This window comes from Salvelinus namaycush, chromosome 18 (genome assembly GCF_016432855.1).
Source record: "Salvelinus namaycush isolate Seneca chromosome 18, SaNama_1.0, whole genome shotgun sequence".
Lineage (NCBI taxonomy): Eukaryota > Metazoa > Chordata > Actinopteri > Salmoniformes > Salmonidae > Salvelinus > Salvelinus namaycush.
In genome coordinates, this window is record NC_052324.1 from 12,148,449 (window position 1) to 12,162,573 (window position 14,125).

At 44.2% G+C, this 14,125-nt stretch overlaps 1 protein-coding gene across 2 annotated transcripts in view; it reads left to right on the plus strand.

Moving 5' to 3' along the window:
• Positions 1-14,125, plus strand: part of LOC120062684 (calphotin-like) — a 35,987-nt gene that overhangs the window by 19,017 nt on the left and 2,845 nt on the right. The gene's annotated exons all lie outside the window — the stretch shown is intronic.

Consider the following 14,125-nt stretch of genomic DNA (forward strand, 5'->3'; position numbering starts at 1 on the left):
CTGTATATCTCATATATGCCAACCACATGTTATCTGTCCCCCCATATCCTGTTTCTGTAGCTAATTGATCGCTGTCTGAAATGTCTTTTATATTAATTACCTGGACTGGGTTAAGGTCAGAGGAGTCAGAGAGGGTCACCGTGGTGGAGGAGGCCAATGGTCCCGTGGAATTCTGGATCTGGAGAGCGGGTTTTGTAGATACCACAATGGTAAGCGTACCCAATGTATCCATCCCAATCCTCTCCAACCCCAGGGTGTAAGTGCCTGCATCAGAGAGCTTAATAGATCTAATGGTTAGTAGGATTTCATCACCTTTACACAAATGCCTAGGCTTCCCAAAATCCCCCCATGCGAGGGAGAACCTATCTACTTTGGTCGGGTCCCCAATGCTATATGGGTATCCCTTCCTCCAATTCCAAATTTTTCCAGTATTTGTTATCATAAAATCCCAGTAGGGACACCCTTTCCCACTGCATAGATATGCGGGGATACCTCGGTAGGATTTTATTAGCCTTGTCACATAGTCACTACTTATATAATAGTTGGTATCCCCACACCTGTTGTGCGGGGTGCACACATCCTTGTTTCTCCCTCCCACCGTAAAAATCGTACATGCCTCTAGTATTACCACACTGGTTTGGCCTTCTATTAATCGTATAGTGGTGTGTTTTGGGGTATGGGGGCCATCAAGGTAGGATGTAACCCCCTGAACCCCCAATATGAAAAATAAGAACATCCCCCCCTCCCTTCATCTTTAAACTATTGGATTTCAGCTAGATCAGTTGCCACTTGTTCAAGGGATCGCTCTGGTGTGGAGTCTTTTGCGCAGTGGGCTCGGTGATACCAAGTATCCCCTTGTTCTCCGCTTACCCTTAACGAATGACTTGCCACCTCTTTGACTTGGTACGGACCCTTCCACCTGGGCTCAGTCCACTTTCTGGAGTGCACCTTCACCCTCACCCAGCTTCCCACCTGCACGTCTCTGTTTTCGTCTGTGGTCTCAACACCAGGGGTCCGCACCTCCACCACCTGTTTGGACAGTCTTTGGACAAGAGAAGTTAGAGCCTGCATGTAATCTGAGTATCTGATTTTAGCAATGTCCAGCCCTGGCAAACTAAGATTGTCATTTGGAGGCCCTGGCATTCTTCTGCCTGTCATTAACTCGTGTGGTGTGAGGTTTGTGTCAGACCCTGGAGAGGTTCTCATGGACATTAGCGCCAAAGGTAGTGCATCCACCCATTTCAGTTTTGTTCCAGCCATTATCTTCGCCATCTTCCGTTTCAGCGTCTGATTGGCGCGTTCCACAAGGCCCTGCGATTGGGGGCGATACACAGAACCGAACTTATGGGTTATGCCCAAGGCCTGTTCCACTTCTTTTAGTAGTTCATTCCGGAAGTGGGAGCCATTGTCAGATCGGATAAGCCTAGGAACCCCGAATCTAGGCACCAACTCTCTTCTCAGCCACTTTACCACAGTCTTCCCATCCTCCCTTGCAGTAGGTATGGCCTCGACCCACCTGGTAAACCTGTCCACCATCACTAGTAGGTATCTTTTCCCTTCCACTCGATTGTCCATGCCCATGTCTGTGAAATCAATGCATACGTCTTGGAAGGGTGCGTCAGGAATTGGGAAGCTCCCAATTACTGCTCCCAAAGATACCTTGTTGTTGTAGTTCTTGCACACTTCGCAACTCTCCGAGACCTCCCTTGCCATGTCCAGAAGGTGAGGGTGTGACCAGGCAGTCCCCAATCTCTGTGCCACACTCTTCCAGCCTCCATGAGCTTTGTTATGTTCTTCTCTTATCATGGACCTTAGCAGTTTTGCTGGAGCTACTGTTTTTCCTTCATGTGACCTCCAGATCCCTTGGTGGTCTCTTCGTGCCCCACATCTTTTCCATGTGTTTTGTTCATATACACCAGCTGCGTCCTGTAACTGTTGTACAATGTCCATGGTTAGTTCTTCTTGGGGTTCCCCGTTTCTTTGTATCATTTGATGTGGCACGTATCCCCCTGCTGTTTTTGCGGCTTGGTCCGCTTGGTCATTTCCCTCCCTTACTTTGGTGTTTTCTCGACTGTGTCCCTTGCATTTGATAATGGCCACTTTTGTAGGCAGCATTATGGCTTCAATTAATTTCTGAACTTCCTGTCTGTGTTTGATGGGTTCGTTCGAGCTGGTTAAGAATCCTCTTCTCATCCATTGGGGCCCATCTACGTGTGCAATGCCATGTGCATATGCTGAGTCTGTGTATATGTTGGCCACTTTTCCTGTACACAATTCCAGTGCTCTCCTCAGTCCTCGGAGTTCAGCCAGTTGGGCGGAGGCGTCCTTTGGCTCCAGTTTCTTTGCTTCTAGTACCTCGTGGCTCATGCCATCTGTGTCCTGTCTTACTACGGCATATGAGGCAATGTTCCCTTCCCCTGGCGTCAAAGATCTGTAACAACTGCCATCTGTGAAGAGTGTTTCCGCTGGTCCTTCAAGTGGTGTGTTCTGGAGGTCCATCCTTACTTTAACCTGGAGGGCCGCACGATCCTCACACCTGTGTGGCTGTCCATTCCCCATTCCATCAGTCATGTTGGTCGTCTGTGTGACGTAGGTGATGTGTTTGGCTGTAATGGCTTTGGTTATTTTAGATTTTCTTTTGCTGGACAGGGTGAACAGCTTAGAACCAATAAAAGCTGTTACTCCGTGGTCTGTGTTTATTTCCAAAGGGTGTCTCATGACAATGTGGGCGGTCTTCCCAATGGCTCTGGATAGAGCAGCAATGTGTCTTGCGCAGTCAGTTTGTCCGCATTCAATGTGGTCCAATTTTGCGCTGAAGTAGTGAAGTACCCTCCTCTCCCCCTTTTGTTTCTGATAAAGGATGGAATGTACATATCCGTCCTGTTCAGAAACATCCAGCATGAAAGGCAGGGTGTAGTCCGGCAAAGAGAGAGCCTCAGCTTGAGCAAGGGTTTGTTTGAGAGCAATAAATGCTGTTTCTGCTTCAATGGTCCATGAGAGTTTGGCTGTTAGGTTTCTGTTTCCAGCTTCACGAAGAATGGCTCTGAGTGGTTCCACTTTTAGGCAGTATTCCGGGACATGGGTCCTGCTATAGCCAGTTAGGCCAAGAAAGGACAACAGGTGTTGTACTGTGGTGGGTTTTGGGTGTTCCAGAATGGTGGTTCTTTGTGCTGCGGACACCGCCTGCCCTTTTCCAGACAAAACTCTTCCCAAGAACTGAACGGTTTTTCTACAGCACTGTACTTTCTCTCTCTTAACCTTGTAGCCTTTGGTGGCAACGTGCTGTAGCAACAGTTCAGTTGCCTGAAGACAGGATTCGGCAGTGGGAGCAGCCAGCAGAAGGTCGTCAACATACTGGAGAAGTGTCACACCTTCAGGTAGGGCCAATTCCTCCAGATGGTCTCTCAGAATAGCATTGAAGATTCCAGGGGAATCCCGGTAGCCTTGTGGCAGACGAGAGTAAGTGTAACATTGATTTTGGAATGTGAAGGCAAAGAGTGGTTGGGAGTTTTCATGGAGTGGGATGCAGAAAAAGGCATTTGCTAGATCAATCACAGAGAACCAGTCTTGGGTTGGTGAGATGTTTTGTAGAGCCAAGTATGGGTCAGGGACAGGGCGAACATCTGGTATGGTAACATCATTAATTGGTCTGAAGTCTTGCACCATTCTCCACTTCCCTGTGTCACCCTTCTTAACTGGGAGAATGGGAGTGTTCCAAGTGGATACAGTAGGGAACAGAACCTCACCCCGAGTGAGTCCGATGATGGTTGGGGCAATACCTTCTACTTTTTCTTTGCTCAATGGATATTGTCGTTTGTAAACAGGGATTTGTGCATCTGGTTTTAACTGGATTTCCACAGGGGAAACGTCCACTAGGCCCACATCCTCAGGACTGGTGGTTCATAGTTGTGCTGGAATCCGGGTCAGCATGTTGTCAGTATCAGGGTGGTCCGTCATCTCTCTTCCATGGTGTCTGGGTCTCCGAACTACCTCTGGAACGGAGGTGTCCTCAGTACACACCCTAATCCTCCAGACGGTTTCACCCTTCAGGGAAGAGGTATCAAGGTTAGGGATGTGTGTTTGGGTCCAGATGAGTTTGTCTGCCGCTCTTACAGCCGGGCCGAGAGATCGAGCCTCATACCCAAAACCAATCATAAGGGTAACATGGGGAGCTGAATCAGATAACATAGTGTACCAGTCTTCCAAAAGATCGATGTCTCCGTCCATTGCCATGCAGTTTGCGGCAACCCCTTCCTTAAGGATAAAGATGTGTTTGCATGTTACCAATGGTCTCCGGTCTACCATGCTTTCATGCCATGCTTCGTCATAGATTTCATCTTTGTTCTCACAGTAGTTCATTGTGAGGTGTGGGGGGTCATCGGGTGGATAGTAAGCGTTTAGAGTCTGTATCCATGGTTTCCAGTCCTGGAATTGTTTACACACACGTGGGGTGTCCGGATCACTGTCCAGTAATCTCAGCCAGTAGACGTGGGATGGTTCTTCCTCAGGTATGTCATCACTTAGGTATAACATGCGTGGGGGGTCTGATGATGTCATAAGTATGGGGAGTAGCTCAGTTGGGGATATACTTGTAGCATGGAGGCCGTTGCCATTGCAAAAGATGGTGCACCCTAATTTGGAAAGTAGGTCTCTCCCCATTAGACCTACAGAGCACTCAGGGTTGTATAGAAATTGGTGAGAGTAGGTGTGGCCATCCCAGCAAACGTCTAAAGGGATGGTGAAGTGCTTCCTCATGATTGTTCCCGAGACCCCTGTGAAAGCTTGTGTTCTTGTAGTGAGTGGGTAAGTGCTTTGTACAGATGACCAAGTACAGCCTGTATCAATAAGCATCCTCTGTTGTTTACCTCCAATCAGACACTCCACTATAGGTTCCTTGTCGGGTGGGAAAGTGTAGATGTATGTACTGGTGTCTGGAAGGGTATACAACAATCGTGGAAGGGTAGAGGTCTCTGGGCAGCTTCATTGAGGGGATCCTGTCTGATCGCCCAGCCAGGCCATGCTTGGGAGAAGAGCAGGGTTAGGAATCTCCGGAGTGTTGTTCTGTTGTTGCTGTTGTGGGTAAGGTTGTCGTGGGTAAGGTTGTCTTGGACCTCCCCAGTTTCCTCTTCCCCCTCTTGGCATCCATGATCCTCTCTGGGCCCCCCATTGGCCCCTTCCTCTTGGTGGTCCATAGTTGCCTGCACCATACTGTATGGCACTGGTACTGTATTGAGGCCCATAACCACCTCTACCACCTTGGTTCTGTTGGAATCTCCTGTGGCACTCTCGATAGAAATGTCCTTGTTCCCCACAGGTAAAACATAATGGAGGAGGATTTGGATGCCATGTTGAAGGTTGGGGCATGTATGGGGTATCGCGTTGTGGGGCCATCAACCCAGCCATTTGTTGAACTACAGCTGCAACCACCTCGTTGGTGGCTGCATCCGGAACCTGAGAGACTGGGGTGCTTGTCATGGGCATCTGACGTGCTGGCTTGTCATCCATCAGTTGTTTTTTCAGGACTTTCTTCTGTAGTTGTTTTATTTCATCGTCTTCCTTCCTTTTTCCTTCTCTATACCTTTCCACATGGTGTTGTGCTATTTCAGTGAATTCAGCAACACCCTTAGCAGTAATTCCTACCACCTTCTCACATTCAACTCTGACGTGTTCTGGTAGAGATTTTAGGCATTGATCCAAGAACATGGCCATGAGTTGGGGCCTATCAGGCTCCTCATTCCAGGCCTGTCTCCACAGCACTCGTGCTTTCTTCATGTATACTGGGACACTCTCGTTGTCTTCTAGACGCAGTGTCTGCATTAGTTGTGGACGTGACTGGGTGGGATATCTGCTTCTCACTGCGGTCCATAGGTCAGTCCTGTAGTTTTCAAATTTGGTACTCACTGATTGCCTTCCCCTCAACCCAGCTCGAGTCATGAGGTCCTTGCATTCCTGGTCCCCCATGCATCTATTGAGAACTGCCAGTATATCGCCCAGAGTGAGTTCATCCGATGCTGTCAGGCTTTCAAAGGCCTTCACCCACCTACATCCGGACTCTTCTGGAATTGGCAAAGCGTCCACTAGGGTTTGTAGATCTCGATGTCCCCATGGTTTGTAGGTGGATGTCCCTCCCACCTGTTGTCTCAGTGGATGCATCCCTCCCCTCTGGGCGGCCTTGCTTCGGGTGTTGTGAGGGTGTCCTGTCAGTTCAACCACTGCACCCTTGAACCTGCCTTTTATTCCATACTCTGCATCATGTTGTAGGTCTTCCTCCTCACTCACTTCCTCGGCATGGTTTTCATGTCCAAAGTGTATAAGGTGGCCCAGGGGTGGGGGACTGACCACGTCAGTCAGTCTCTGGTTCTGATGTAGTTCGGCCAGGGCGTGTTGTAAACGCCGGATTTCTTCACCTTCAGCGATCACCTTGTCCTCTAGGGCCCTTACCAGGTCTCTGTCTTCACGCACTCTTGTATCCATATTCATCTGCTCCGTTGTTGGTTGGTAAGATTCTCTTGTTACACCACTCCCTTGTGAACACAGGAGGGAGACAGAGGCTCCCTGTTCCAATTCCATACTATTTCCACTTCCGTCTCTCCATCTGTCATTACCCATCTGAATCCTGCTCAGTTGCTCCACTCCCTTCTGGAGGTATTTGGTGTTGTCAAGTAATACCTGTATTTCTTCTCTTTTTTCCTGGTTCGCTGGGACCCATGGTGTGCTGTCTCCTTCCGGTCTCTTGTTATAGTTTACTGTAGCAGTGAGATCAATTAGTGGGGCCATCATGTTGGCTGGTTCGTATGGCGGAGGTGCGCTGGGTTTAGGCAGTTCGGGATATAGTTTTGCAGACCCGGGCGAGGGTAGTGTGGCATCCTTGCACATTTTCTTGAGTTTTTCTAGCATGGCTAGGCCAATTTTTTCTATGAGTTTGGCCTTCTCCATGGTATCCTTTATGGTACCTTTCGTGGGCTCCCCACCTTGTTTCCATTCGGCAGAGGTCTTCATTGTCCTCCGCTTCAAGGCATCTAGTATTCTTCCGGGTTCTCCCTCAGTTGGCAGGCCGGAAGGATCTAGAATGGAACCATCATCTATCCATTCCCTATACAATTTTTCTCCTCTCCTCTTCCATTCTTTCTCGTCTTTTCCTCCGTTTATCTCTAGTGTTGATTTCAGTGTCTTAACAATTCTTTCGATTTGAGCCATATTAGTTAGTTATTTTTATGTTTTGCCTAATTTTATCGTTATTTTGTTCTTATCTATTATTACCCGGGGACTAGTGTGTCCGTGTCAAATATAGAATGTGGTTAATGTGTAACTTAAGTATATATGGTTATGTAATTTATATACATGTCCTCACTTTCTGTTATTATTACCCACCTGACACAATACAAACATAAAAGTTCAGTCATAAAGCAAAACAATCATACAGTGTATCTATTATTATAGTAGCCTGACACAGTTAAAATGTACAGTTCAATCATAAAGCAAAAACAATCATACAGTGGATCTTATCTTATCTCCAACACGTCTTATTCAATCAGTGAATCTTATCTTATCTCCAAAACACTGCCGTAGGTAATATGTGCACATAAACCCATCTTATCTTATCTCCAATGTTTTGCCGTTCACTTGTTACAGGGGACATGTCTTATACAGTGAATTGCCGTCGAGGGACTACCTAGACTTATCTTATCTCCAATTCTTCTGCCTTCCCCTGGACTATGTTGCCGTCCACTTTAAACATAAATCAACAATTTATTTTATTTCCAACACCCCACATAAAAATCCGTGAATCCGGTATATTGCCGTTCAATTATTAGAATCTTATCTTATCTCCAATATTCCGTCATTCACGGTGGTTAATGTTGCCATTGTCCTCACTCACTTCCCTAATCTTATAGACATTTGAGACAACCCTAGCTTATATACATACACACACACAAACAGGCTTTTAATTTCACGTCATACACACAGTCATTCCATTGTCATTCTGTCGGCCAACTGAAAATGCATTCGCCATCAAGTAGTACGTAATGAAATAATACGTAGTTCGTTTTATCCTTGCTTTACTGTAATGAACATATGGTTCGAAAATTTAGCAACTTACACCAGTTAGGTTTTCTCACAAAATAAATTTGGTTAAATCCAATATGCAGAATTTCAGTTATGAAACAATAGGCTCTGCTTACCTGCTTTAGTAGACCGGTCTTTTTGTGAGAGGACCCCGTCTGGCGACAGTCTAGGCCAAAGGCTGGATGCCTCAATGTCCAGCGAAGTTCCCTCAGTTCACGGTCGGGGTCACCAATTGTTAGGGTTGCGAAAGTTCAACTGAGATAGGAACAATAGTACACCTGAACTTGGTTAAAATAATTGTTTAATTCAAAAGTTAATAAATGGCAAATACAATTTCCGTATATACGGGTTCAATGTTTCATCACGCAGGATAAGACAGAGAACTGATTTGTTTCTGACAAAGATATTATATTATACTCTGACAGAGGTTAGTTCCCACTTCCGAGCCGGCCTGTCAGAGTAGAGACTGGGCGTGGTTTAGACTCACCCAGCCTATCGTTGATGTTGGCGCCTTAAGCCAGTCCTGGCCCCTTAGCGCATATGATGTCCCGACGCTGTTGCTGTGTAGATTACGCTCCTTCACCCCAAAGACTGGGGTCAGACAGTTTTATAACATTGTCTGAGATATCTGCACCTGTATACGTTGTCCACTGTTCTCGCTCAAGGCTAACTACAGCTTCCCAGCTCCTTATCTGAGCTAACCGTTACTTCCAGCACACACACACAGACATCCAGGCGCCCAAACAGTTTGTCAATATCAAATCACATTTGTTATAGTATTCAATCACATATAATATAGTTGCTGATCACATTTATAGTATTGGGTTATAGTGCATGACTCAGAACCTCACATATGTTTTTCGTGTGTATAGTTTATCTGTTATTGTCCAATGGAAAATGCAGGTTCACAAGAGTCAGCAATTCAAACCTTAATGCATAAGAATAGTTAGTTAAGCATGTCAAAAACCTTATAAAAACCCCACAATACTGCACAGGAATTAAATCATCAACATGTATTGATCACATCTTTACTAATGCTGCAGATATTTGCTTTAAAGCAGTATCCAAATCCAGAGGATGTAGTGATCACAATATAGTAGCCATATCTAGTAAAACCAAAGTTCCAAAGTCTGGCCCTAATATAGTGTTTGAGGTCATACAATAAGTTTTGTAGTGATTCATATGTTGATGATGTAAAGAATATTTGCTGGTCTGTGGTGTGTAATGAGGAGCAACCAGACGCTGCACTTGACGCTTTTATGAAACTACTTATTCCAGTTACTAATAAGCACGCACCCATTAAGAAAATGACTGTAAAAACTGTTAAATCCCCTTGGATTGATGAGGAATTGAAAAATTGTATGGTTCAGAGGGATGAGGCAAAAGGTATGGCAATTAAGTCTGTCAGCCCAACTGATTGGCAAAAGTACTGCAAATTTAAGAAATCATGTGACTAAACTAAATAAAAATAAACTATACTATGAGACAAAGATAAATTATACACAGAATGACAGTAAAAAGCTTTTGGGCACCTTAAATGAAATTTTGGGTAAAAAAGCCAACTCGGCTCCTTCATTCATTGAATCAGATGGCTCATTCAACACAAATCCCACTGATATTGCAAACTACTTTTAATGACTTTTTCATTGGCAAGATGAGCAAACTTAGGGATGACATGCCAGCAACAAACGCTGACACTATACATCCAATTATATCGGACCAAATTATGAAAGACAAGAATTGTACTTTTGAATTCCGTAAAGTCAGTGTGGAAGAGGTGAAAAAAGTATTGTTGTCTATCAACAATGATAAGCAACTGGGGTCTGACAATCTGGATGGAAAATTACTGAGGATAATAGCAGACGATATTGCCAGTCCTATTTGCCACCTACTAGAGAGCGTGTGCCCTCAGGCCTGGAGGGAAGCTAAAGTCATTCCGCTACCCAAGAATAGTAAAGCCCCCTTTACTGGCTCAAATAGCCGACCAATCAGCCTGTTACCAACCCTTAGTAAACTTCTGGAAAAAATGGTGTTTGATCAGATACAATGCTATTTCACAGTAAACAATTTGACAACAAAATTTCAGCATGCTTGTAGGAAAGGACACAAGCACAGCACTTACACAAATGACTGATGATTGGCTGAGCGAAATTGATGATAAAATGATTGTGGAGGAAGTCTAATAAGACTTCAGTGCAGTTTTTGAAATTATCGATCATAGTCTGCTGCTGGAAAAACGTATGTGTTATGGCTAGACAGCCCCTGCTATAATGTGGATAAAGAGTTACTTATCTAACAGAACACAGAGGGTGTTCTTTTAATGGAATCCTCTCAAATATAATCCAGTTAGAGTCAGGAATTCCCCAGGGTAGCTGTTTAGGCCCCTTGCTTTTTTACATTTTTACTAATGACATGCCACTGACTTTGAATAAAGCCAGAGTGTCTATGTATGCGGATGACTCAACACTATACACGTCAGCTACTACAGCAACTGAAATGACTGCAACACTAAACAAAGAGATGCAGTTAGTTTCAGAGTGGGTGGCAAGGAACAAGTTAACCCTAAATATTTCTAAAACTTAAAGCATTGTAGTTGGAACAAAACACTCACTAAACCCTAAACGTCAACTAAATCTTGTAATAAATCATGTGGAAATTGAGCGAGTTGAGATGACTAAACTGCTTGGAGTAACCCTAGATTGTAAACTGTCATGGTCAAAACACATTTATACAGTAGTAGCTAAGATGGGGAGAATTCTGTCTATATTAAAGCGATGCTCTGCCTTCTTGACACTATCAACAAGGCAGGTCCTACAGGCCCTAGTTTTGTCGCACCTTGACTACTGTTCAGTCGTGTGGTCAGGGGCCACAAAAAAGGACTTAGGAAAATTGCAATTGGCTCAGAACATGGCAGCACGGCTGGCCCTTGGATGTACACAGAGAGCTAATATTAATAATATGCATGTCAATCTCTCCTGGCTGAAGTGGAGGAGAGATTGACTTCCTCACAGATTTTTATTTATGAGAGGTATTGACATGTTGAATGCACCCATGCATACCCCACAAGACATGCCACAAGAGGTCTCTTCAGTCCCCAAGTCCAGAACAGACTATGGGAGGCACACAGTACTACATAGAGCCATGACTACATGGAACTCTATTCCACATCAGGTAACTGACACAAGCAGTAAAATTATATTTAAAAAACAGATAAAAAAACACCTTATGGAACAGCAGGGACTGTGAAGCAACACAAACATTGTCAGACACACACACACGCACTATACATACACATGGATTTAGTACTGTAGATATGTGGTGGAGTAGGGGCCTGAGGGCAAACAGTGTGTTGTGAAATCTGTGAATGTATTGTAATGTTTTTAAAATTGCATAAACTGCCTTAATTTTTCTGGACCCCAGGAAGAGTAGCTGCTGCTTTGGCATCCATAATTAATACAAATACAAAACCTAGGAGCCTCATGGTTCTCACCCCCTTCCATAGACTTACACAGTAATTAGGACAACTTCTGGAGGACGTCCTCCAACCTATCAGAGCTCTTGCAGCATGAGCTGACATGTTGTCAGGGATCAGAGAATTAACCTGGTACTGAAAGCATAAAATACACCTAGCTAGCACTGCAGTACATCAATTTCCATCAATGGAAATTGATGGAAATTTATAAAAAATGTATCACTAGCCACTTTAAACAATGCCACTTAATATAATGTATATGTATATACTGTACTCTATATCATCTACTGCATCTTGCCATCTTTATGTAAAACATGTATCACTAGCCACTTTAAACTATGCACTTTTATGTTTACATACCCTACATTACTCATCTCATATGTATATACTGTACTCGATACCATCTACTGCATCTTGCCTATGCTGTTCTGTACCATCACTCATTCATATATCTTTATGTACATATTCTTTATCCCTTTACACTTGTGTGTATAAGGTGGTAGTTGTGGAATTGTTAGGTTAGATTACTCGTTGGTTATTACTGCATTGTCGGAACTAGAAGCACAAGCATTTCGCTACACTCGCATTAACATCTGCTAACCATGTGTATGTGACAAATAAATTTGATTTGATTTATATGGTGAGTAATTTACTCAAAGAGAGACAATAGTTGAACAGTTTTGAACAAATACATTCCTTCCAAAATGAATGAAGGAGGGAGAGCGAGAGCGGGTCATTCTTTTTCAGTTTCACTTACTTAGCTAGCAAATGCAGCTAGCTAGTTTAGCCTTCTCAAACACCCTGCTCAAACAGAGGGGTGCTATGCTAGCTGGCTATGACTATCTAACACAACACTGGAACTCTTCCAAGTCAAGGTACCTTTTGGTTTTACTAATTTAATTGACCTAAACTGGTTACTGACTGTACACTAACGTTACTGCTTGATTGTAGCAGGTTTACTAACATGTTATTTCTATTAGCTATGTTGACTATGACATTACTTTAGCTAATATGATGACAATGATGCAGGCTGTATGCAGCAGATATGATATGGTTTGGCTTGTAAAGGTTTTTTCGCCTGGTCACATACAGCTGATGTAACGGCAGCCTTCCCTCTCTTCACGAGAAGAGAGAATGTAGCAGGGATCGGACCAACACGCAGCGTAGCCAGTGCTCAACATGTTTAATTACGACAAATAAACGTGAACACTTACAAAATAAAATAACAAATGTGGCAAACCGATACAGTCCTTTCTGGTGCAGACAAAACACAAAGACAAGAAACAACCACCCACAAAATCCCAACACAAAACAAGCCACCTATATATGATTCTCAATCAGGGACAACGATTGACAGCTGCCTCTGATTGAGAACCATATTAGGCCGAACACAGAAACTAGACACACAACATAGCATGCCCACCCAGCTCACGTCCTGACCAACACTAAAACAAGCACAACACACAAGAACTATGGTCAGAACGTGACAGCTGATGTGTTGTGCATTGACATCCACAAGCGATGAAGGGAAAAGGTGAGAGGAGAGTGCATAGATGCGAGAAGGAATACAACGTGGCTGTTATGAATGTGAACTGTGTTTACGCGTGATCAGCAGTGTATTCATTCCGCCAATTCTGTTGAAAAAAGTTTTTTAAACTGAAAAAAAATGGGGATAAACATACCTGAATGTTTAATAGAAACTCTCGTTTGCAACTGTTGGACTAATGATTACACCCTATATCAGCTTGATGCAGGCAAGAATGTGCAAGGTGGTATTGAATGTGTCACTGTCTGTCATTGTGTTACCTCCAAAATTTTCTCTCGACCTGTGTGCACCTACGTTGGAAACTTTCATTCATAGGCTAGGTTGTAGCAACCTCATGATGGGTGAAGGTGAAAATTCGAGTATCATATAGTAGCCTAGACCTATCGATGTTACATTTAACTGGATGAATGACATATGAATGACAGTCATCCAATATGCTGTAATAGAATTAAGGCCATGCTCATGAAAGAAAATTAAATAAAATCATCCTCCCTCATCTTAAAGGGCACTGACCGCCACTGGTCTGGACATGCAGGCCATGGAAGTTATGGGACATTTTGAGCTTCCAGGAATTGTGTACAGATCCTTGCGACATGGGGCTGTGCATTATTATGCTGAAACATGAGGTGATGTTGTGCCATTAATCCGCCGCCAATGGGCCTCAGGATCTTGTCACAGTATATCTGTGCATTCAAATTGCCATCGATAAAATACAATTGTATTTGTTGTCTATATCTTATGTCTGCCCATACCATAACCTCACCGCAACCAATGTTGATATAAGCAAACCGCTCTCCCACACAACGCCATACACACCATCTGCCCAGTACAGTTGAAACCAAGATTAATCTGTGAAGAGCACACTTCTCCAGCGTGCCAGTGGCCATCGAAGGTGAGCATTTGCCCACAGAACTCGGTTACAATGCCGAACTGCACGTAGAGCACGTAGATGATATTCCCTGAAATCGTTTTTGATCATTTGTGCTGAAAGTCTTCGGTTGTGCAAACCCACAGTTTCATCAGCTGTCTGGGAGGCTGGT